General features: G+C 38.1%; 1 long non-coding RNA gene across 2 annotated transcripts in view; it reads left to right on the top strand.

Annotated features, from left to right (window-relative positions):
• Positions 1-24,887, top strand: part of LOC132398490 (uncharacterized) — a 74,270-nt gene that overhangs the window by 39,296 nt on the left and 10,087 nt on the right. For both annotated transcript variants that reach the window (XR_009513672.1, XR_009513673.1), the window contains one exon: positions 24,496-24,620. This is a non-coding gene — a long non-coding RNA (uncharacterized LOC132398490). The remainder of the gene's footprint in view (positions 1-24,495; positions 24,621-24,887) is intronic.

Below are 24,887 nucleotides of genomic sequence, written 5' to 3'. Positions count from 1 at the left end.
GTACAGCTGTGTTCTAAACCTGCAGCTAACTTTGGCAATCATTCTAGAACTTAATGGCATCAACAGTCTTGATTCACAGACCACTTTGAAATGCAGTACAGTAGGCAACAAAGATGGTCTCAATTACAAATATGAATTGGCACTAAAGCAGAGAGAAAAGTTGTCATAACCGAGCATCTTGGAACCACAAAAACTCCATAATGGAAAATGGTAGAAATTATGCAAATGTGAAGGTCCTGTCTGTACAGTTAGCTGGTATATTTTATGGAGACACTAACATACTAGTAAAAAAACACAAATAAGGAGCACTAATCTGAAAATGGACAGAAACACTAACAGACATCCCACCTCTCCCGGAAAGTTCCAGGAGTCTCCAGCATATTGATAGCGGCTCCCTGACACCCGCAAGTTATATACAAAATCCCAGAAATTGATTTTGTGTGTGTGTGTGTGTGTGTGTGTGTGTGTGTGTGTGTGTGTGTGTGTGTGTGTGTGTGTGTGACAGCGAGAGAAAAAGAATGAATCAATCCTGATAGGTCTACTTAGCACAAAGAGAGACCAATCAGTTTTCTCTGTGGGTGGGCTTTACAGGTGACCTCTTTCTCTCTTTCATTGTCCATCAGTTCAGTTTAGTGTCCTGCAGTGCCATGGCAGAGTGTTCCAAAAAAAAGAAAAAAATATAAAATGTACTTCACCCCAGACTACACTAAAGTGTACCCCTGCCTAAAAGGGGTCAAAAATAATGACAGTGTTGCTCGCTGCACTGTTTGCAACAGTGACTTTTCTATTGCCCATCTATTGCCAGTTGATGAAGCTGTTTTTGGTGTTGCCAAATTCTAATTGTGATGTAGAAAGGGCATTTAGCATTGAGCGCCATGTTAAGACAGAATTCAGAAGTCAGCTGTCTCACAAAACACTTGTAAATCTGATGTCCTGAAAAATTAACAAATTCCTTGACACAGAATGTTATGAGGTTGAGACTTCCGTCAAAATGCTCAAATCTGTCAAGCAAGCCACGTCACAGTACAAGGAAAGTTTGAAAAAGAAATAGAAAAGCTATTTGCATTAGCATTAAGCTATTAGCAATTGAGACTGCCAACAAAATACTCAACAAGGAATATATATATATGTGTGTGTAAATAGTTTCAATATGAGATCGAAAAAAGTTGTTGCGTTCTTTCATAATCAATTGCCCTATATACATACACCCTTGGATGTCAACCGGGGGGGGGGGGGGGGAAGGGTGATGCTACCTCCCTGAAATGGGTTTTTGCAGGGTGGGATGTCTGCACTAAGTATTGGAAAAGTTACAGGAGACTTGAGGCAGGAAGTAGGACAAAATGAAGGCCACATACGCAGCCGAAGGGTGTACAACCCAATAAATACATTATATTGGAAAACCTATCAGGATACTGCAGGTTTGGAGAGTTTTTGGGCCACATTGCAAGATGGATAAATTGTACCTTAATTGCTAAATAGATACAATTTAAACATCCCTAAAATAAGGCTTAGAAACACTGTTCCACCAATGTAATGAGATCTTCAAAGGTGCCTACTGTGGAATCACTAGATACCATAGAACAAATATAGTTCAAACTTGATGCCAAGAAGGTATATCAGAAATGTTAACTAACTGCTTTGAAAAGATGTCCAAATTCTGCAACAGAAATTTTGAATTTCCATGGACTGAGGGTTCATTTAGCTTGGCATTGTTGGAGAGTATCTCCCAATTGGTGCAATTGCCAACTTATGCATACGTCAACACACTGAATTTAATTGCATCATTCAGTTTTGTTGGATTGCTTAAGCAGGGCATTGCAGGTTGTTTCTAATTGAAATGTCACTATTACCCTTTCAGCAACATTTTTGTAAATACTGTGATGGTACTGGGTTTGCTGAATGCAAAATTCTATACTCAAATGAAGACCTTAAGCACCATCAGATATAAATAACCAAAGTACTTTCGCTAAAGGGAGATTATACTGTAACTACCAAATCTTAAAAGACTAGTTCAGTTCCCTGTTTATTCTCCATGGCGAGTTTAGCTGCCAATAACCACTATTCGAGCAGTGAGTCCCCCTCCTTACCAAAGACCCACTATTCGAGCAGTGAGTCCCCCTCCCTACCAAAGAGAAAATACTTCCAGCGAACAAAGCAGTTTAAACTACAGTTCATTTATTTTCAACAACACACATTTAAATCCAAATAGCACTCTTAAAATATGTATGAAACTCATAGAGGATTTCTATTTTAAACATTTCCAAATTACAAACTATTTCTAAAGCACACAGTATTTCCCAAAACACAAAGCTCAAAGGATTTCTAAAACATAAGTGTAATTTCTATAAATTAGGAAGACATAACAACGAGGTAGGTGAACAAATCATCCATCACAGAAATCAAATTCAGAGGAATGGATTCTAGTTCACCCCATGTTTCTTTCAGGTTTCTTGATGCTTCTTAACCTAATAAGCCTGAACTGATCTCTACATGTGTACCCTTTTTCTTTGCACCTTGCATGACCTCACATGTACGTGATATTTCCTCAGACACCCTTTATACACAAATGTCTAAAAGCATCTTGGAGACAGAATTCCATGAAGCTAACCTCCTTGAGTGCATAAAACTTCCAACATTAATTGATCAGTTATTTGATGTGTTAAATGATATTATCCATCTGGTCTGCAAGCTTCCTTGAACTAAGTAACTTAGTCAGCTTTGTCTGTTTGAAACAAAAATTAAGTAACTCATTGTCTAACACTACATTCTTGAGCAGAAATAAACTATATACAGTGGACTACATCTTACTTTCCATAGACAGAGCACCTGCTACATACAGAGCTTGTTTGCAAAACCGTATTTTAACTAAAAGCTGAATACTGCTTTCCATTTACATCTTAAGAACTAAAGACTGGCTCCCATCAATGACTAGAACTTAAACAAAGCAATATTAGTTTGAAGTTTACTTACAACTTCTTTTGTGATCTTACAAGTGGTAACTGCTGTGCTTAGAAAGTGAGCTTTGCAAAACATTAGCAAGAGGCCTACTTCCCAAGGAAGTAAATATCCATCACAATACATCCTGTGGTGTTACTGCCACTGAGTTAGCCTTGTATGGCCCCCAAGTACATTTGGTTCAAGTGATGCTATCTGTGTACAGTTCACTTCATTAATTCACTGAAGTTTTGATGTCCTCTTCATTGGGCACTGTTTGAATTTTCCATTCTCTGTAATGCACACTTATTACATTTGAGGGTATTTTTTTCAGTCACTTATGTTGTGTTTTACAATACATGCAATGTCTAAGTGACCTTAGCTATACTTGTCCTATTCTGCTTTTTTTTTGTGTCATGCTTCAGTACATATACTTCTTCCTGTTTGTCATACAACACTTTTAATTTGGTTCTAGATAGCTTGGCAGCTTTGCATATCTGAGTGCATTTTATCAGTGTTAACTCTGTCTTAAACAGTAGCCATTCCTCAGTCTCAACGTCTGGATTCTGTAAATTATATTTTTCCAATGAAATTGCTGCTATATGCTAACAGTCAAGAAAGTAAATATTAAATGATTTTCACTGCTCCTGGTTTCAAGATAAAAGTTGGGAGTAGTCAATTGTTTCATTTTTAGATAGGTTGCTATGTTCTTGTAATACATTCACTCAATCTAGAGTAAGGTACAATTTTCTCCCCTTTGGACCAATGCAATGCAACAGCACTCTTATTTTCAATTGTTCTGCTTGATATGCTAAGCCTGAAACCCACAAGATCAAAAGTTTTTTTTTGTATTATTGTATACATTTAAAAAATAGCTTCATCTTGATTTGCTTTGAATTTCTGAGCAAGAATGTAGAGCAAAATGTTAATGTGCCTAGATAATTGATCCTGCTTCACAGAAGGCTGTGACATTTTGTATTTAATGATATAGAAAATCTCTGACTGAAGATCCCATCAAAGTTATAACTTAATGGAACCACAAATCTTTTCTAGCTTAACAATACAGTTGAAGAGTTAAAGTTTGCAGTTCAAGTTTAACTAAAATAATTCTGAATTTATATAGAAAGTTTTGACAATTGAATAAAGAAAATACCAACCTGCTAATATTTATCAGTAAAAAATGAAAATACAGAACCCTATTTCCAAACACAATATTCAAATATCATAAGCAGAAGTATACTAAATTCATAAAGCAGCTACTCTCTTGATGATGTCAAAGAGATTATCTGTAATTCAGTTGTAATAGTTCCATCTGTGTAGGAAAGAATAAGACATTTTTTTCTGATTCATGACTTTTGTTAACACATTTGTATATTCAGAACCAAGGGTTAAGAGACCCAATGCAGATGTTAATGCATTTTGGTGCTGACCCAGATACAGTATTATCGTCATTACAAGCCTGTGTTTGTCTAGTTGGTTCATGCAGGTGTTGGTTGGTGTTGGCTCACGGGCTATTAAATTGATAGCATACTCTCCAGTTTTGTCTCCACTCCTAAATTTTCTGTGACCCAGACGTCACCTGTCTGCTACCATAGTTACTAGAACAACTTTTGCTGAACAAATCATGTGGACTTTGGAATGGTTGATCCTGGCATTGTTCAGTGAGAATGCTCACTCCTGGTCCTGTTCTAAATGTGCTCAAAGTAATGTTGGGCTTTGAATTGTACTGATGATGGAATGAATCTTAATATGAGCCTTGTGGCAGTGGTGAGCTTGTAATAAGGTGTACATTTTTGGGAGTATTTGTAGAAATAGAGTGTTAATTTTTGACATGATTAATGAATGTCCTTTTAAATTAAATGTGGATGAGATGGGTGGAATAGTGGTGTGGGGGTAGATCAAGGCAGTGCTGACTTATAGGGTGAATGAAACTGGGATGCACTTTCTGATGAGCTGCACTTTACCCAATTACCTCATTTCATAACTATTTAAAATAAACTCTCATCTCTAGCATCGTAAAAACTGGGAAATTTACCATTTAAGTAAATGTTCACTTGTATTGCATCCTTTGTTTTTGGAATCCAATGGAATGTAGAGAAGTAATGACCTTTGGTCAGGCTTTCCTGTCCACATCCAACCCCTGAGCTACACTGTTCAGAATAAATTTTAATGCAAAATGTCTTTCACAATTGTGAAAGTCAATGCAGCACTTCTTTTAATGACTATTCAAATATAGCAAAGGTGCAGAAATCCCATAAACATGAATGAATTAGATGATTAGAGACTCAATTCTGATGATGGAGACACAGGAGACTGCAAATGCTGGAATCTAGAGCAAAAAATAAACTTCTGGAAGATCTCAGTGGGGCAAGCAACATCTTGAAGACAAACCCAGTTTGGGGGTTTAGCATTTTGGGGGTTTAGCATTTTGGGAGACCATGCATCAAGACTGTACAAGATCTTAACCCAAAATATCCTTCATTCTTTTGCCTCCTTTTGCCTGTTGCTTGACATGCTGAGTTCTTCTAGAAGTTTACTTTTTTTCCTTTAGATCTAAGAATGCTTGAAATAAATTCTAGGTCTGATTTTGTTCGGCCTTATTAGTAGTCCTGGTTGTGATTTCCTGGCTGGATGATTTTGCAGATGGCCTCTGCATGAAATCTAAAGGCCATACAAAACAAGCAGGGATTCTCCACCTTCTTTTCAACAACTACACTGGTTAGACTGCCTTTGCACCCTTGAGTCGGGGAGCACATAGAGCTTGGATGATTTTGGGGCAGAGTAGCCTAGACCCATAAAGGCTCAATGACCTTTGGCACAAGACAAAGCTGGGGTTGAAGCTTTGTTATTTTCTCAAATGTGTGAAGCAATTTAAATGGTGTAACAATATTTACTGAACTTTATTTCTTCTATTAAAACACCTAACAGATTTTTAAATTTACTATTTAATTAGTTCCTATTCCACTTTCTGAGAATCTCCTTTGAAATTACATGCAGTTTCTAATTCTGCTTTAGGTCTGCTCTGGTACTGTCAGAGAGGATTGCCCAGTTTTCTTGTGAATCCCTACAATACTGGGTTTTATTAGCGGTTTCTGTGAGGAGTCCTTTAGTGGTCTAGAATGACAGAAATGAGTCCTGAATCTATGTGAATATGGGACTTTACTTTGCCTGAATAGATGAATAATAGTAGTTTCAAGGGGAACTGCTTGCCTCTGTGAGGAAGCTTCAGTTACTTGTTTTTTAATATTTTTTGAGTTATTGTAATCCATCAAACCTGTGGTTGTTTTTCAAAACTGGAGGTTTTCCATCTTTCAAAGTTTTCCATTACAAAATTTGGAGGTGGGGCTTGCTCCAGTTATTACATTGTTGAAAGCTGTTTTGCCATTAAGGGCTTTGCCACTTATCTTCAGGATAGTCAATCTAATGAGGTGGTAAGCTCAGGAAATGAGGAGTGTAGATGATGGGTCCCACTTGGGAGAATATCATCCGTTGGTTGGAACAATGAACTGGTTGAGAATTCCTTAAACTATCTGAAGCCATTTATCATTTTAGTCAAAAGAGGAATTTCATTCATTGTCAGGCAGTATAATGTAGGCAAGCCTCAGGAATGTCTGAATTGCTTGAATAATTGAAAGAGAAATTGTGAGTGCTTTTGTTATAATGGGGATAAGGAAAGTGCTGAGTTGGATGCCCTTGGTCTCATCATGTAAATCACAATATAAACTCGAGGCAAAATTGTCAAGTTCAGTGATACATAAAAAAACAGGCAATGGAATTGGTGAGAAGGTACAGAGATAACAGAAAGATCTAACTAATCATGTAGCAGGGGAGGGGGACAAAAATAAACAAATGGAGTTTGTGACTGTTCCAGTGCATCCCCATTTAAGTTTTGCTGGAATCTACTAATAAATTTCAGTTGCAGAGCTTCTATGTTATGGTCTAACAAAATAAGATGCAGGTAACCCTGAGGAGCAAATCCTAAGCTGGAGTTTCCTTTACTTTTAGAGTCCTCGATGATAAATAAATAGTCAGATCAGATTATACAAATCAGAACATCCTGAAGTTCTTCAACAACATTAAATTGTCTTGAGTAACAGGTACGATCTGTGTGAAGACATCAGGTGAAGATGAAGGGGCTCAGCCTGAAACATCAGCTATGCTCTTTCCATAGATGCTGCCCGGCCTGCTGAGTTCCTCCAGCATTTTGTATGTGTTGCTTGGGTTTCCAGCATCTGCAGAATTTGGTTCAATAAGATACATTCTGGTTCAAATGAGATTTCTCTTGTATTTGATTATCTTTTGAACACTCACTGTCTAAACATTGTTCATGAAGAATAACTTTTAAGATAGTTGACCACGCTCCTGAACTTAGTCATAGTATTAAAACTTCTCATTGAAAAGCACTTACGCTGAAGTTTCCCTAAACTTTCCTGTTGTATTTTAAGTGCGTATAATAGTAAAATACAGCACATTTGCAAGATTCCACGTGCATTCCTAGATTAGTGAATCTATTAGACAGGTCCAATCTCAGAAGTTGTTGTTGCTGCATTGGTACTGGAGGCTGCTTTCCATTTACATATATACATTAGACTCACTATTAGCATTGGCTGTAAAATCTGATCCATAATGTTTGGTATCAATTATTTTGATTTTTTTTAAGTAAAAGATTGTGTATCTATTTCCTGGATTAAATATAGCAATTCAGTGACACACAACTCCACTGGCTTACCATTCCAGTGTCTTTGGCTTGAACTGACTTTGATTGTGTTTGTGTGGAGTTTGCATGTCCTTTCCATGATCACGTGATTTCCATAGTTTTCTTGTGTATTCTAAAGATGTGTAGATACAGTAAATTATCACTTTCTGTAGATAAATGACAAAAGATCAGAGGGAAGTTGAAGGTTTATGGGTAAGGGAGTAAATTTGCATGATTTGATGGATCTAAGGACAGGAAAAGGGAAGCTGATTATGGTCCTGATAGCTGAATGTCCTCAATTATTGTAACTAGGTACTGGTACAAAAATCTGATAATGTAGAGTAATGTAATTGGTGGAAAGGCACATAATTCACAACCACCGACATTAGGTTGAGGTTCACTTTAAGAGGCAGGTCTGATGTGATGAGGTAATTACGTAAAGGACTTTCAGCGTGCTTTGTGTTCAGTTTTTGGTGTTTAATAAGTGAGTTGCTACAGTTTTTCTGAAACATAAAAAGCCTTTGCCATTTTATTTGTAAAAACCTACAATAAAAATCCCAATTCATTTGTGCTATGCAGCCTGACCATGAAAAGATGGGTATTGTTGGTGATGTAGCCCTTTGAATCCACTGTAAAGCAAGTTAGTTTGTTGTAGTTATGTCCACTATTGATGGTCAACCTATCTGCAAAGAGTGTTCCTAGTAAACTAAGGTTAACATAACAAGTATTGTGTACCTCAACCAGTCTGGCTGTACCAAAGGGATGTAATTTTGGTACCATATAGCATGTTAGGTAGCCCCTAGAACTTTGAGGAATTTCAGCCAAACCAATTTAATCTGACAAATTGTGTTTTTGTCTTTTTTTTAAGTAATTCAACTGTAAGCGTATGGAGGTAGGCAAAAGCATGGTAAAATTGGAAATTCAGAGGAAGTAGAAAATGAATGGCAGCAAATCAAATAACTTTGCTGTCTCACCCGCATCTCCTCCATTTCCCGCACTTTGGCCCTCACCCCATCCTCCTGTCACCACAACAGGGACTGTGTTCCCCTTGTCCTCACCTACCACCCCACCAGCCTCCGGATCCAGCATATTATCCTCTGCAACTTCCGCCTCCTTCAACAGGACCCCACCACTAAGCTTATCTTTCCCTCTCTACGCCTCTCTGCTTTTCGCAGGGATAGTTCCCTCCGCAACTGCCTGGTCCACACGCCCCTCCCCACGGATCTCCCACCTGGTACTTATCCCTGCAAGCGTAAGTGCCACACCTGTCCCTACACCTCCTCTCTTACCACCATTCAGGGCCCCAAACAGTCCTTCCAGGTGAGGCAACATTTCACTTGTGAGTCTTTTGGGGTAATCTATTGCATCCGGTGCTCCCGGTGCAGCCTCCTCTACATCGGAGAGACCCGACGCAGATTGGGGGACCGCTTCGTCCAGCACCTCCACTCCGTCTGCCAACAGACAGGATCTTCCGGTTGCCACCCACTTCAACTCTGCTTCACATTCCCATTCAGATATGTCCATACCTGGCCTCCTCTACTGCCATAATGAGGCCAAACTCAGGTTGGAGGAGCAACACCTCATATACTGTCTGGATAGTCTCCAGCCCCTTGGTGTGAACATCGAATTCTCCAACTTCCGGTAATTCCCTCCTCTCCCTTCCCCCATCCCACTGTCACTCCGCCTCCTCTTCTAGCTGCCCATCACCTCTCTCATGATTCTGCCTTCTTCTACTACCCATAGTGCTTTCCCTTTACATTCCTTCTTCACCTTTCCTGCCTATCTCCTCCCTGCTTCCCCTCCCCCACCCCTTGATCTTTCCTCTGTTATGATCCCAGCCCCCTCCTTTGTGAGAATCGCAAGAGCACCCGTCGAAAGGGGAGGCAGTCAGTAGACCCAGTCGGGGAGAGAGAGAGAGAGAAACGTGCAAAATTGCAGGTCCCACCAGGGATACAGAATAAAGACAACAGCGACTATTGTCTCATGGAGACCACGTGAAAAGCCCTTGGGAAAGATGGGCTGGTTGAGAGAGAGATTGCATCATCCCAACCTGATTGACACCTGCGACCCCGTGAGGAATTATAAAGGAGAGTCTCAGGGGGACAGCGGGAAGCCATTCTGAAGGAAGCCACGTGCGTTAGATTCCGGGATTGGAATTTGTGGCTGGAATCACAGAAAACCGCTTTTAACTAACATCGGGGAGAGGGAACCAACGCTCCCCTGATTTCACGGAAGATTCATCAAGACTCGGCAAGTTCTTTCTCTTCTCCCCCCAATCTCTCTCTCTCTCGGTTGCCCCACGCAAAACCCAGCGATTTTCAAAGGGCTGAGGCCTGCAGACTTTCAGAGTGACTTTTATATTTCCAACGGACAGTCTATTAACCCCTAGACACCAGCAGAGCTCACTTCTTAATGATGATTATTACTATACCCGCACTTTAGATTGAATGTTGACGATGTGCACTATCTGAATGTATGTATTAACCCTACTTTTGTGTCCCTTTATAAATAAAAACATTTGAAAATAGTGACACCAGACTTCAACAGACCTCTCTATCTTTGCTGGTAAGTTATCCAGTTACGGGATACGTAACACCTCTGATTGGTTTTTCACCTGCACCTTCCCCCTCCCTCCACCTTCTTTATAGTGCCCCTGCCCCCTCCTTCTTCAGACCTGATGAAGGGTCTCGGCCTGAAATGTTGACTGCTCCTTTCAACGGATGCTGCCCGACCTGCTGAGTTCATCCAGCTTTTTTGTACATGTTAACTTTGCTGTCTATGCTGGAACATTTAAGTGAAACATAGATATACATATAACTGCTGTATGACCTAACCCTTGATTTCAGATTATGTCCTTTTTATTTGTACTGTCTTATTGCTGTAAGTTACTTCTCTGCATCTACCTATTAAAATGATTTGCACACCTTGCTTCTATTATGTTTTGGTTTTATACTAATAGGAATGCAATTGTCTTACAGACAGACAGACAGACATACTTTATTGATCCCGAGGGAAATTGGGTTTCGTTACAGTCGCACCAACCAAGAATAGTGTGGAAATATAGCAATATAAAACCATAAATAATTAAATAATAGTAAGTAAATAATACCAAGTGGAAATAAGTCCAGGACCAGCCTATTGGCTCAGGGTGTCTGAGACTCCGAGGGAGGAGTTGTAAAGTTTGATGGCCACAGGCAGGAATAACTTCCTATGATGCTCAGTGTTACATCTCAGTGGAATGAGTCTCTGGCTGAATGTACTCCTGTGCCTAACCAGTACATTATGGAGTGGATGGGAGACATTGTCCAAGATGGCATGCAACTTGGACAGCATCCTCTTTTCAGATAATACTGTCAGAGAGTCCAGTTCCACCCGCACAATATCACTAGCCTTATGAATGAGTTTGTTGATTCTGTTGGTGTCTGCTACCCTCAGCCTGCTGCTCCAGCACACAACAGCAAACAGACAACAAGTCCATGAGCCTCATGAATCTGCAATCAATGGCACCTTCCTGAAACTCAGTGCCCAAAGCTAATGAGTCTGATCAAGACTTTGTACAGTGGATGCATGGTACCAACACAAACTGGCTAGCTGGTTTTTGAATGTTCCAAGTTAAGTATGTCATTGAGTTGTGCAAGTCCACTAACTCTGGAACCTGCTGAGTGAGAGATGCTGGTGAATTTGCCACTTTGTTCCATTGCTGATCTCCACTCAAGTCCAGCCTGACAAAACACAGGAATGGTGGCTCCACTGACTTGAAAGGGGATTCTGGTCCTGTAGAGTAGATGGGAAAAGGCACATTCAGTTATTTATTTATGTTTTACTTATTTGCCCTTATTTCGGTACATACTGTTTTGTGTTTTAATTATTTTATGTAATAATTTAATCAATGTTTAATTAAATTCTCTGAATATCAGAGACACTTAAAGCCTATTACTAATCCTTTCAGGTTTTCAGTGGAGCTAGGGCTCTGGCTCATGTTTTTCCTTCTGTCAGTGTTTTCAGGAACTGGAGCTTTGGCAATATGCCACTTAAGAGCTTCTTACCATTTACTGCAGGTCTCACTTAGCAGGTCAGACAGCATCTGTTTCTCTTTCCATGGGTGCTGCTTGACCTCCTGAATGTTTCCAACATTTAGTAAGCAAGAAAACAAAGAATGTTTTAAATTGTAAAGAAGGGAATGAATGAAAAGGTCAAAGGGAACATTTAAAATAGGATGGAGATCATGATAGTCCCGGTGACTCAATGTTTTCAGAATGAGGACAGTGAGAGAGAGAGAGAGAGAGAGAGAGAGAATAAGAAAATCAAACAGACATGCTAAATCTGTGTTCTGCCTTTTGCAGTTTCAGCATATTCTTTTTTGCTTTTATTTCTCAAATTACCTTCCTTCCCGTCCCCTTTGGGAAACCCTTCTTTGTTTCCTCCCTGTTCTTATCCCTCTCCTTCTCTGCAACTTAAAAGTATCTTGTTCTCTCCAGGTCTCATGAAGGGTTCTTGACTTGAAATATTAACCGTTTCCTCTCTACAGAATGCTGTCTGATTTGCTGGATATACGAATGAGGGAAGATCTGATAAAATTATGAGGGGCATAGATAAGGTAAATCAGGCCTTTCCCAAGCAGCTTTGATGAGGTGAGAACTACAGATAATGTGTTAAAGGTGAAAGGTGAAATATTTAAGAGGAACATGAGGAAGAACTTCTTCCGTCAGAGGGCAGTGAGAGTATGGAATGAGCTGGTAGCAGAAGTGGTAGATGTGGGTTAAATTTTAACATTTAAGATATAAAAATAGATAGGAACATGGATGGGGGTGTGTATGGAGGGCTATGGTCAGGGTGCTTGTTCATGGGGCTAGGCAGAGTAATAGTTCAGGTCTGTTTCAGTGATGTAATGTTCTATGATTTTATATTATTGGTATTTGCTGTTTTTATTTCAGTTCATTACTTCTTCATTTGACATTTCTAATTCTTGGAGATAAAAATATAACAACTATTCTCATCTTCTGTAGAACATGAGGCTTTGAAAAATTCATTTTAATTTTAAGTAAATCTGGGATATATGAAGTAAATGTTGAAGCATGCCAGAACATAATTTACCTGTTGACTCACTACAAGTAAATTCAGTTATTTTCATCAATAGGCGATTGATGGGTCAGTAGCGCCAGGGTGAAGTATAAATAACTACACATGTTTTAAACATTCAATCCTGTTTAAAAATGGTTAAATAAGTTGGAACAATCTGATACAACGATCTGAGTCTTAACCATGAATCTAGCATTCGGCTGCTTGCAATCTGAGTTCACTCACAAAGAATGTTAAAAACAATCCAATTCCAGATGCAGAAATCTCTTGCCGTCAGTGCGCTGGGTTGTAAAACTCATCCCAGGGAAAGAATATTCTGCATCAATTCCAATCAGCCTGTCTTGTAATTGCTAATTAACAAATATAGTCCATGGTAGTATTCAGGTTTCACAGCAGTTCAGGAGCCTTGTGGCAGTGGGGAAGGAGTTGTTGCTGAACCTTGAAATGGGGGTTTTCAGGCTCCTGTACTTCTTACCTGATGACATCATTGAGAAAAGACATGGCCCAGATGTTGATGATGGATGTCACCTTCCTGTGTTATTACCATATGTGGATATCCTTGATGATGGGGAGAGCTGCAGCCATGATGGAACTAGCTGAGTCCACCATCCTCTGTAGCCTCTTGTATTCCTGTACATTGGGGATTCCCTACCAGTCACTGTATTATATAGAAGTTTGTCACAGTCTTCAATGATATGTCAAATCTCCTTAAGCCTCTAAGAAAGTAGAGATGCTGGCATGCCTTCTTCATGGCTGCACTTATGTGGTGGACCCAGGATAGATCCTCCAAGATGTTCATACCGAGGAACTTGAAGCTGCTTACCCTTTCCACCGCAGACCCTTCACTGAGGACTGGTGCATGTTTGTCTGACTTCCCCTTCCTAAGGTACACAGTCCGTTCCATGGTTTACTGATGTTGAGTGAAAGATTGTTATGACAACACTCAATCAGCGCACCCTATCTTAGGTCAGCTTTATGCCTCCTCCTTGTCATTCGCGATTCTACAACAACAGAGGGATCATTGGCGAATTTGTAGGTGGCATAGGAGCATTATTTAGTATGCAGTTTTAGATACAGAGAAAGTAGAGCAGTGGGGTTAGCATGCATCTGAACTGCTGGTCAGCAAGGAAAAATGAGACTTCTAATCCGTAATTTCTAATAAGGAAATCGAGGATCTAAAAGCAGAGCGAGGTACAGAGGCCTAGGAGCATGACAGTAAGTTTTGAGGGAATGTTGGTGTTGATCGGTGAGCTGTAGTCAATGAATAACAGCCTGACAATATGTTTCCATTGTCCAGGTGATACAGATCAAAGTGGGGAGCAAGTGAGATAGTATCTAGTGAGTATAAGCGCTTCTGGAGAGTAGTCATTGCGGCAAGACACCGTGCTCCCTCCCAACCTGTTGACATATCATTACTTCTCTTACAATGTGACTGGAGAATAATAATTCTTCTCACTAAACCTATTAAAAGTGGAAATAACTCAAGAAGGTGTCCATTTCTCATCAGCTTAGATGACAGTCTAGATGCCTTTTTCTGAAATTTTAATCCAGTGCACATTCCTATTTTGATACCTTTAATGACAGTTGTTAAAATGTCCCTTTTTTATATTATTTATTTAACACGGAAAGGATTATGTTCCTATGTATAAAAGAAAAACTATAGTGCAAAAATTAAATTGTAGATAATTTCAGAGACTATAAGAAAATTAATTTATGAAGGAAAAGGCTTTCATGGAACATTTTGTAAATAATCAGGTTCTAGAATAATGGCTTTGGTCATATATCCTCACAGTAGAGCTCCAGAAGTCAGCTTCTGTCGAAGGAAAAAAATACTGAGTCTGATAATATTCTTAATGGAGGTATTTGAAACCTTTTCAGAGCAGCCTTTAATAATGCACATCCCTCGCCTACTTTGAACTTCATGAGAACCCTTGACTAATCACTGCAAAGACTGCAGATTATCTGAAATTCAACACGACTTCAAAAAAGGTTTCATCATAATAAAATGCATACAGAGCTGATCAGTATTAAAAGCAAAATTGTTAATTGTTGCCCAAGTCTTTGTCAGTTTGCAAGCATGTACTGTGCTGAAACAGAAAGTAACAGTTTCCTTGTGATAAACATTATAGTGATCAAACATAGCTCCTCTAACTTTATTTTTCTTCAAGAAATTTAATTATCATGAATTCCGTATTGAAATGCAATACTGGGTGTTAAAATATTGGATGGCCCAGCACATAAATGCAATTATAAGGAAAGTGAATCAGGATCTGTACTTCCTTAGGAAGTTATGGAGGTTCGGCTTGCAATTGGACACTTAAACAGACCTCTGCAGGTACACTATGGAAAGTATCCAGACTGGCTGAGCAATTCAAATGCTGAGGAAGGGAAGAAATTGCTGAAAGTCGTGGACTCTTCCCAATGTATCATGGCACATCTCACTCCGTCATTGGTTGTATCTAAAGGAAGGACTGCCTTTACAAGGCAAAGTCCCCACCATTGAAACCATACCGTCTTTTTGCAGCTACCATCGGGCAGGATGTATAGAAGCCTGAGATTCCATGCCACCAGGTTCAAAAACAGATATTTCCTTTCAACTATTCGGTTCTTAAAACAACCAGCAAAACCCTAATTATTATCATTTGGCAACGCTATGACCAGTTTGCAATGTTCTAATTGTGCCCTTTCTTGTAAAAATTGAATAAAATTTATGTTTATGTTTTACCTGTGACTGCTGTTTCTATGATGCTATGTGCCCGTGATGCCGCTGCAAGTGTTTCTGTGTACCTATATATGCTCTTGTGCACATGACAATAATCTGGATCTCAACTTTTAAGACCCTTTTGTTTAGTTTGCCTCCATTTGATGTTTTTAAATATGAAGGTCTAATACATATGCTGCCAAATATTTGCAAATACACTGTAATATCCAATTGAAAGCCTGCTCTTTCATCCACAGTGACTTGAAAGTGGTATGACAAAGTTTAAGTAGCCTTATACTGAAGTTCTGCTCAGTTGAAGATGAAGTGCATATTGTGGTACACATTTACTCTAATAGCATTAATCTCTATTAGAAGGATGTTGAAGGCTATGTTGCACAGTCAGAAGAGCAACAAAGCAGGAAGAAGATGCTATTTTTTTCTGTCCTGTCAGTTGAGGGATAATCACTGATGACAAACCTGCCTCCTTTTCCTGTCTGACTACCTAGTCATTACATATTTCAACCATTCATCATTTTGTGATTGGAGTCAAATCATGAAGGAGAAGAGTCATGGGGCAAGGAAGGAGAGGGAGAAAGACTGAGAGTATTGGTTGTGAGTGTAGTGATATTAAAAAGAAAAAAGCAACAAGAAAGACCAGACACCAGGTATTTGAATGTGTTTAAAATGCTGTTTTAGCATTGCATTAAATTGATACAGACATATATTCTTAGGGGACGAGTATCTTTCAAAGTAAGTAGCTTTGCAGCAAGCTGTCCTGCCATGCTTAGAAAAGAGCTAATTGAAACATGCCCTTTTAAAGTGATGAGCTATTAATGAAAGTGTTCACTCCAACTGAAAAAAGGGAAAGAGCTGAATGTGTATATTTTTAGCATCTTGGGTGCATCCATTGGTATTTTACAGCCAATGAACTAATTTTTGAATTGTAGTAATGTAGGAAATCTTATACTGTAGGCAATGGAGCAGCCAATTTTGCAAGCAGCAAGCTGTTGTGGAAAATTGTTGTCTGGAGAACATTCAAACTAGAAATGTTGAGTGACAGCATACCACACTACTATTGATACAGCAGATGGGCTAATAATAAACTTGACTTGACTCGCCTTGATAGAATCTCCTCTTGAATTTCAAAGTTCAAAGTAAATTTATTATCAAAGTATGTACATGTACATTCATTTTCTTGCAGGCATTCACAATAGATACAAAGAAACACAATAGAATCAATGGAAAACTGTACACAAAGGTGGACAAACAACCAATGTGCAAAAGGCAATAAGCTATGTAAATAAAAAAAGAAAAGTAAATGATAATAAATAGTGAATCCATAGTTGGTGAAATCAGTTCAGTGATGTTATCTACTCTGGTTCAGGAGCCTAATGGTGAAGGGTAATAACTGTTCTTGAAACTGGTGGTGGAGGACATAAGATTCCTGTACCTCCTTCCTGATGGCAGGTTAATTATTAATCATTTTTACTCTTTCACATGTGGTAGTGAAAGGAGGGTAATTATAGGCTGAACTGGATCAAATTTGATGACCTTTGGAGTTCAAGAAGAGGCTGAGCTTTCTGTGATAGAGTAGTTTTGATTCTTCAGTTTTTTCTCTATCCACAAGGGTCATTCCACTGATGGCTACAGCCAAAATTGAATAAACAATATAATTCATTTCAGACTAATTCCCTCAATTGGTGACCTACTAGATACCTACTCCTCCAGTGCTGCCACACTGTAGTTCAAGTATTGAGATTTCAAACAATGCTCTGCAACTGCTAACAAAATATGTTTGATGCACCTTCAATAACTCTCTGAGACGGGAGGCGAGATATCGGCTTTTATTGACTGGAAGAAAGAACAAGCAGTAATTGACCACCACACTACATCCTGGAGACTGAGGGCCGGGCTCAGGCCTCACTCGCCTTTATACCGGGGTCTGTGGGAGGAGCCACAGGAGCAGTCACCAGGGGGGCGTGTGCAGACAGGTATATGTAGTTCACCACAATGTTAAAACCTTATTCTGTCTCTGTGGTCTGTAAACAAGAAGCACAAAACCTGCTAGTCATTGCAACATAATCATCACCTTTCTAAATTTCACTTCCTCTCCAGGTCATACACCATCCTAACTTAAACGTCTATCTGAAGTGTATCCTTTATTGTTTTTGAGTCTGTATGCTTGAATTTCCTACATATCACATGGAGTATTACCACCACAAGGATGGTAACTTTAAACAATAAATCCAGCCTTGTTATAACTGTTCACAATCAATGCAACAAAATGAAATGCCATTTTTTCAGCTCTCTGTGCAAACTTGAGTTGGTAAAATGGAAGCTACAACCCATGATCATTTAGCCTAACCACACCACTTTGATATTTGCTCTTGGTGTACATGTGCAATCTTTATCATTGCTTGCATTTACTTTTCAAATCAAGTTTTTTGTAGTGAAGAAATCCTAGAAAAGACTTGCTATGTAAGTCTTAGTACCTAGTCTACAATGATAGAATAGTTGAGAAGCACGTAATATTTATAGTGCATAATAAACAAAACAGATGAAAGCTTGTTCTTGTGTTCTCAGTTGTCTTTGGACTAGAAGCTAAAATTTTTCAAGTGGGTTTTCTGTAGTTCAGAGGTGCAAGATGGTTGAAGTGTTGATTGGCCAATGTCAGAGTTTCACTGCAAATAAAATGGATGGATGTAAGATTTAAATAAATTCTGAATTCTAAATCAATTTTCACACAGATTGAAGCGGGATACATTAATACATTCTGTATGTACTGATGGGTGTCAGGGTGGAGATACGTCTCTACCAATGGAGGCGTGAGGCGCTCCTTCCCTCTGCTAGCCTGCAGATCACCCTTGGGCAAGCTATTGCACCTGCTTACCCCAATCAGGGTCATGTGAAGCAACGAGTGCAGGCAGTGGATGGCGGAATGAGCAGCTGTGCTTATCACATCATGCGCTGATGCCAGGCAGACATTTTCTGAAGAGTGTTATTAATGGCTGGGCCCACCCATTTTGTAAAGACACTGCCTAGAAGAAGGTAATGGCAAAATACTTTTGTAGAAAAAATTTGCCACGAACATTGATGGTTACTGAGACCTTGAACACCCTATGTCATATGACTCGGCACACTATGATGATGATGAATACACTGAATTCTTCCAACCTTTGTGTAGATCAGATATTGAAATTTATCTTTTACCCCTCAAACAACATTATACATTATTGCATTTATATTATATATTGGTTTATAGCTTTAAGTGCATCAATACTTACAGTAGGAACTTGGGTATAAGATGTCTGTTCAAAAAGTTAACAACTGATAGCCAATTTTTCTTTTTGGAGGTGGTATGTATTGCCAGATTGGATACCTAAAGCATGATGGTAATTCACAAAATGCAACCTTTTTAGAAACCATTATACAAGTTAGATTCCAAGTTCTTATGGATGCAGTGACTAAACATTGGGGTTAGGTAGGTACTCATCAGAAGTGTAAGCATGGATTTATAAAGATTTAAGCATGTCCAACAAACCTGGTTGATTTTAACTAACTTGATAAATCAAGGAGTGCCCAAGTTTGGCATTCATATAGACATCTAGAAAGCTGTTGATAGCATTTTGAGTGAGAGTCTTAATAAATATGAGAGTGGATAGGAACTGTGTCTCTTGTTCCTTCTCCCTTCCTTGCTGCTTCTCAGTGGTTCTAGTAGAATCAGTTCAAATGGTCAGTGACATGGGAAATGTGGAAAAATAAAGAAAACAGCCGAAGAACACAGAGACAAGTGGTACAACTGTAAGGGGGGCAAAAAGCAGGAAACTGGGACATGAAGCTGGTCACTGTGACATTACAGAGCTAAGCTAGCATGGTAGAAAACAGAATTGTTTAGTTGCAGTTCCTCCTCTGTGCTATGCTGATAATATGGGCACCTTCCCAAAGTAGGAAGGAATTTAGCATAGGTAGGGCTTAGAAGAGTACAATTAGAGAAGAAAGCTTTTGAATTTTGAAAGAGAAATGTAAAGAGAAAAGCTGAAGTGCAAAAGCTAATCAAAATCAGCAATTTCTCAAGAACTGAATATGTAAGGAAATTTCTTTGGAAAGATGTCAAGAATATCATTGGAAAAATTGACGTGTAAATTTGATTTAGGAGGGTTACAACTTCCAAATTTTAAGAATTATTATAAAGCAAATCAACTTAGATTTATTGCGACTTTTTTTGATGGAAAAAACCCGGCATGGATTAGAATAGAATTAGATAAGATAGGAGAAAACATACCAGAAGATTTTATATATAAATGGGAATCCAAATGGATAAGGGGAAAAAAGAATCTCCTATATTAAGACATTTGATTGATTTATGGAATAAGGTAAATATGGATGATGAGATAAAGAAATCTTTATTAGCAAAAAGAACTTTAATTCAAAATAGGCTTATTCCTTTTACAATGGATAATAAACTTTTACAAAATTGGTTCCAAAAGGGGATTAAGTATATAGGTGATTGTTTTGAAGGAGGTATATTGATGTCATTTGATCAATTAAAAAATAAATATAAAATATCAAACAACACTCTTTTCTGTTATTTTCAATTAAAGGCTTATTTACGAGAAAAGCTGGGTCAAACAATGTTGATGCCAAAGCCTAGTGAAATAGAAATATTAATTCAAAAAGGAAAAATTTTAAAAAATTACATCTTGTATGTACAATTTGATTCAAGAACAGACAATTGAATCTGGAATTCATAAATCAAGACAAAAATGGAAATCTGATTTGAATGTTAAAATTGATGGAAAAAGTTGGTCAAGATTATGTTCTGATAGTATGATAAATACAATAAATGTTCGACTTAGATTAATACAATATAATTTTTTACATCAATTATATATAACACCACAGAAAATAAATAGATTAAATTCAAATATGTCTGACCAATGTTTTTGATGTAATCAAGAAATTGGTACTTTTTTTACATTCTACTTGGTCTTGTTTTAAAATTCAACCATTTTGGATAAGTTTAAGACTTTTATTGGAACAAATTACTGGAATACAACTCCCACATAGTCCAATATTATTTTTATTAGGAGATATTGAAGGGACAATACCGAAACTTAAATTGAATAAGTATCAGAAAAAATTTATAAAAATTGCATTGGCAGTAGCTAAAAAAAGTTATTGCAGTTACTTGGAAATCTGATTTATATTTAACTATGGATCATTGGAATAATGAAATATATAGTTGTATTCCACTTGAAAAAATTACATATAATCTAAGAAATGAAATGATATATTTTTGAAAATTTGGCTCCCATACACACAAAAGATGGGATTAAATATATAGGTCCTTTGAAGATAAAATTATAAAGTAATTGGGGAAAGTAAAAAATAAATATTAAAATTATTTTGAACTCCATGGAGCATGTGGGGATCCTCCGATATCCAGGTAAACTTTTTTCTTCTTTCTTTCTTTTTTTTCTTTCTTTAGATAAGGGTTAAGGGGAGGGGGGGAGGATCAATATTATTTTTCTTTTTTTTCATTAAATTTATTCTTTGTAATTTTCTAAAAAAATAAATAAGTAATAATTTTTAAAAACGGGAAAAAAATCAGTAATTTCCCACATACTACCACAGGTTTCAAGCATAACCTGATAAGATGGGTTGAGCTGAATGTATTCTCTGTGGGTTTTAGGGAGAAGATAAATCTCAGTACTGATTCCAAGCACAGGCAGGAAGAATTTGTAAGGATATGGTTTATTTTTGAGGGGATATGATACAGACAGGAAAGTGGGGAAAAAGCCAATTCACATGGTGGATTCTGGGTGATTAGAGTTTAGCCCATTTTCATTGCATTTTCCAAGTTTCAAAGTTCAAATAATGCCTTCAGTTTATCTTGTGAATTTGTTTATCTTTCACTGCATTTTATAATTCTTGATACACTATTATGATTCTCTTCTTATTATTGGTGAAGCTTTTTCCACTTATTTAATTTTGTAGTAACAGTTGTTAACATTTTAAAATGGTGTTTTGAAATTAAGATTGATTTCTGTCCTGCAAAAATTGCAATTCTAGGACATGCCTACTCAATGTTTATTGAGATCACTGACCTGGAAGTGCAAAGGCATGTAACTTGCTTCCGAAGGTGAGAAATCAGGTTGTTGTATGCCCTCAGCGGGAAGTGATTTATTCATGAATTTTATATTGAGAGGTGTTTGTAGTAAAATATTGTTTCCAGTAGATGGCAATGCTATAAAAAAGCAAGGCCTCAAAGCTGAAGTACAAGAGATACTGCAGATATTGGAAATCTTGAGTAACACACAATCCAGCAATCTATAAGGCGGAATAAAGAGTCAATGTTTCAGGCCAAGACCTGTAATGAGGATTCAAAGGCCTCAAAGCTGATGTTTTGCTTGCTTTATAACAAAGTGAATTGAGGGAAGGCAAATAGCTTTAACAGTTGAAAATTCTCCTTGTACAATCAGGTGTTAAGTGGTATTATGGAAGCAGTATAACTTCATTAGAAGGTATTGAAAACGCAATTGTTTTCTTGAGTTGTTTGCATCAGGGATTTTCACCAAGTAGTGATTCTAGCAGAAGTTTGAAATCAGATGTGTGAGCTGGGTTTGATGAGGAATGACAGATGTATCCTGTCCCAACCCACCACCCAAAGCAACATTTGGAGGTCTTCAGGCATTTGTTATATTCAAAAAGCATCAGCACATTTACACAATGCATTTATCTCAGTAAAAAATATATTTTGTTAGATTTTCTTGCAACATTTTGTGTAGATTTTGCTATTCGGTGAATCGGAAGACTGATTTAGAGATATTTAGAGGTTTATATTTGGCTGCCCCAGCCAACATACATATGTATAGAGGTGTAATGCCCTGGTTAATATTTCTTCTGCTATGCTGTGAGGTAGTAAATATTAGCAGTTTTCTGTAAAAGCAGTGTGCCATGCTGGAAAGTGTGTTTTGGCTTCAGCTATGATAAGGGGCCATGTTGTCCAACTTAGGAATGTGAGTCGGCCAATCAGGATTGTGGGATGTGAGAGAAGGTTCTAGAGAGCTGTGGCGAAGTCTGTTCTGAAGGACAGTAGTCTGGTTTAGGGTCTTTTGGCGGGAGTCATGCAGCGGGACAGAGTGGAATATGCTGTAGAATATCGTTGGAAGGAGAGTCCCTTTGCAAGAAGTGTTTTGTGCAGATGAATGGCTCCAAGGAGGAAGGACAGTACTCCTGAGAGAGCGAGAGAGAGCCATTCTGCTCGAGATGGTCTTTGTGGGGAGTTCGAAAATGTGATAGTAGACCGTGGCTTCAGCGCCTGAGTGAGAGAAACACCCCCAAAAACCCCTATGAGTTCCAACGGTTATGTGCACATTGGTTTAACTGTGGGCCCTTTTTTAAAATCTTTTTTCCTATTAACTGTTTGATAAAGCTGAAATTGGCAAGTATACTTCCTTTATAAGTTTATGCAGTGTCGAATCTGTTGTTTCTTGCTGACTGATAATTTTGTATGGCTGTACTTACACAGCATTCACTCAGTCAAGGTTCCCGTTAATCAGAACATCCCAATTTTCCTGTTTGGTTGAACCCCGAATCATACTGACCCTAGATGTGTATTGTTTATAAAGGTAGACTTCTCACCACTGAGTCATGTGGCTGTTAGCCAAGTTTGCATATGAGCCCAGTGAGAGAGTTACAGAGGTAAAAAGAACAGATGGCAGAAACACTTGCATGCATTTTGGGTTAATGATGAAGTATGAATTTCTGTGTGTTTAAATGCTGATCTGCAGATATTGTTCAAGTTTATTGGTGGACTTTATAAGAATGTTTCTCTTATTAATCACTTTATTTGTATGATGGAAATTTCCATCAGCTAATAATGGTTTCAAGCAACCTGTACCAATATTAGCTTTTAGCTGCATATTCTGTGCCACAGAGGCCTAGTACACACCCAGTGGCCTCAGTGACTTGCAAAGGGCTTAGTTTATGCAAATTCTCTATAAAGCACATTCAAGGAATAAATTTTATTAAAACTAACATTTCCATTTAGTGACCTGAACCCTTAAATATCTGATGGAAAATGTCAGACCTAAATGTTTCATAAATTCCCCTTGAGTGGTTCAAAAGGCCATGTTCTACTTATTGTATTTACTTGTCTTCCGGCAGGCAATACTTAAAAGAAGTATTAACGCCTGAGATTTTTATCTGGGAGAGAAAAGGCGTGTGTCTACCTTTCTGAAGCTGTTAGAGCTCAAGTTATCATATTTAGCTTGCTCCCAGACTGTTAGTGGTATAACAGCCATCAGTGAGGTGATTGCTTGCAGGAGGACATGTTATCTCATTCTGCAACTCTTAAGGGTCACCTAAGATGACATGACAATCATTAGTACGTCACTGAAACTCTGCTAACTTAAAACATTCTACAGTCTGGACTCAGTATTCTGGAGTGTCAGCTAAAAGAAAAAAAAATGAACTGATTCTTTTATACTATGTGATCAGGTATAAAGGTATCTTAGATAGCATGGCGTGAAGGTGGCAGACTATTTTTAATGAAAGAAATATCACTTTTGTAATGTGTTAACTATAAATGCTATAGCATCTTGACTGGCTGCATCACTGCCTGTTATGGGAACTGTACGTCCCTCAATTGGGACATCCCAGTGCATCCGTAGATATGAACTTCCCACTATTCAGGACATTTACAGAGACAGGTGCATAAAAAGGGCCCAAAGGATAAATAGGGACCCTAGTCACTGCAACCACAAACTGTTCCAACTGCTGCCATCTGGGAAACGATACCACAGCATAAAAGCCAGGACCAACAGGCTTCAAGACAGCTTCTTCCACCAGGCCATCAAACTGATTAATTCATGCTGATGCTGTTGTATTTCTGTGCTATATTAACTGTCCTTTTGTACATACTATTTATTATAAATTACTGTAAATTGTACATTGCACATTTAGATGGAGACGTAACATAAGCATTTTTACTCATGTATGTGAAGGATGTAAGAAATAAAGTCAATTAAATTTATTGTAAAAAGTGATAAACTTGTATCCATCCCTGTTCTGTTCTTACCAGCAGAGATCATGGAACCATAAGCTGTTTGGAAAATGGACATTCATTACAGATTGGATGTCAATTCAGAAAATTCTGACTTAGAAAAGATGTCTCAACTTCATCAACTTTCATGGACACTTCAACTGGTACTGTATTTCCCTTACTTTTCATAGGATCACTGTGTAATCCGTGAACTTTTGTGTGAACATAATATGCATAATATTGACAAAGCCATTTTAACTAAACTGTGTGCCAGGATATTAACGGGATTAAACTGAAAACCAGGTTTGCACAATACTCATAGCATTCCCTGTTGAAGCAGATAACTGTGCAGATGGGCTCAGTTAGAGGTAGAATTATGATTTTCCAAAAATTGTCAGTATAAAAATGCTTTGAAGTTATAAATATTAACA

The sequence above is a fragment of the Hypanus sabinus genome, chromosome 8 (genome assembly GCF_030144855.1).
Source record: "Hypanus sabinus isolate sHypSab1 chromosome 8, sHypSab1.hap1, whole genome shotgun sequence".
Lineage (NCBI taxonomy): Eukaryota > Metazoa > Chordata > Chondrichthyes > Myliobatiformes > Dasyatidae > Hypanus > Hypanus sabinus.
This window is presented reverse-complemented; position numbering and strand designations above follow the sequence as displayed.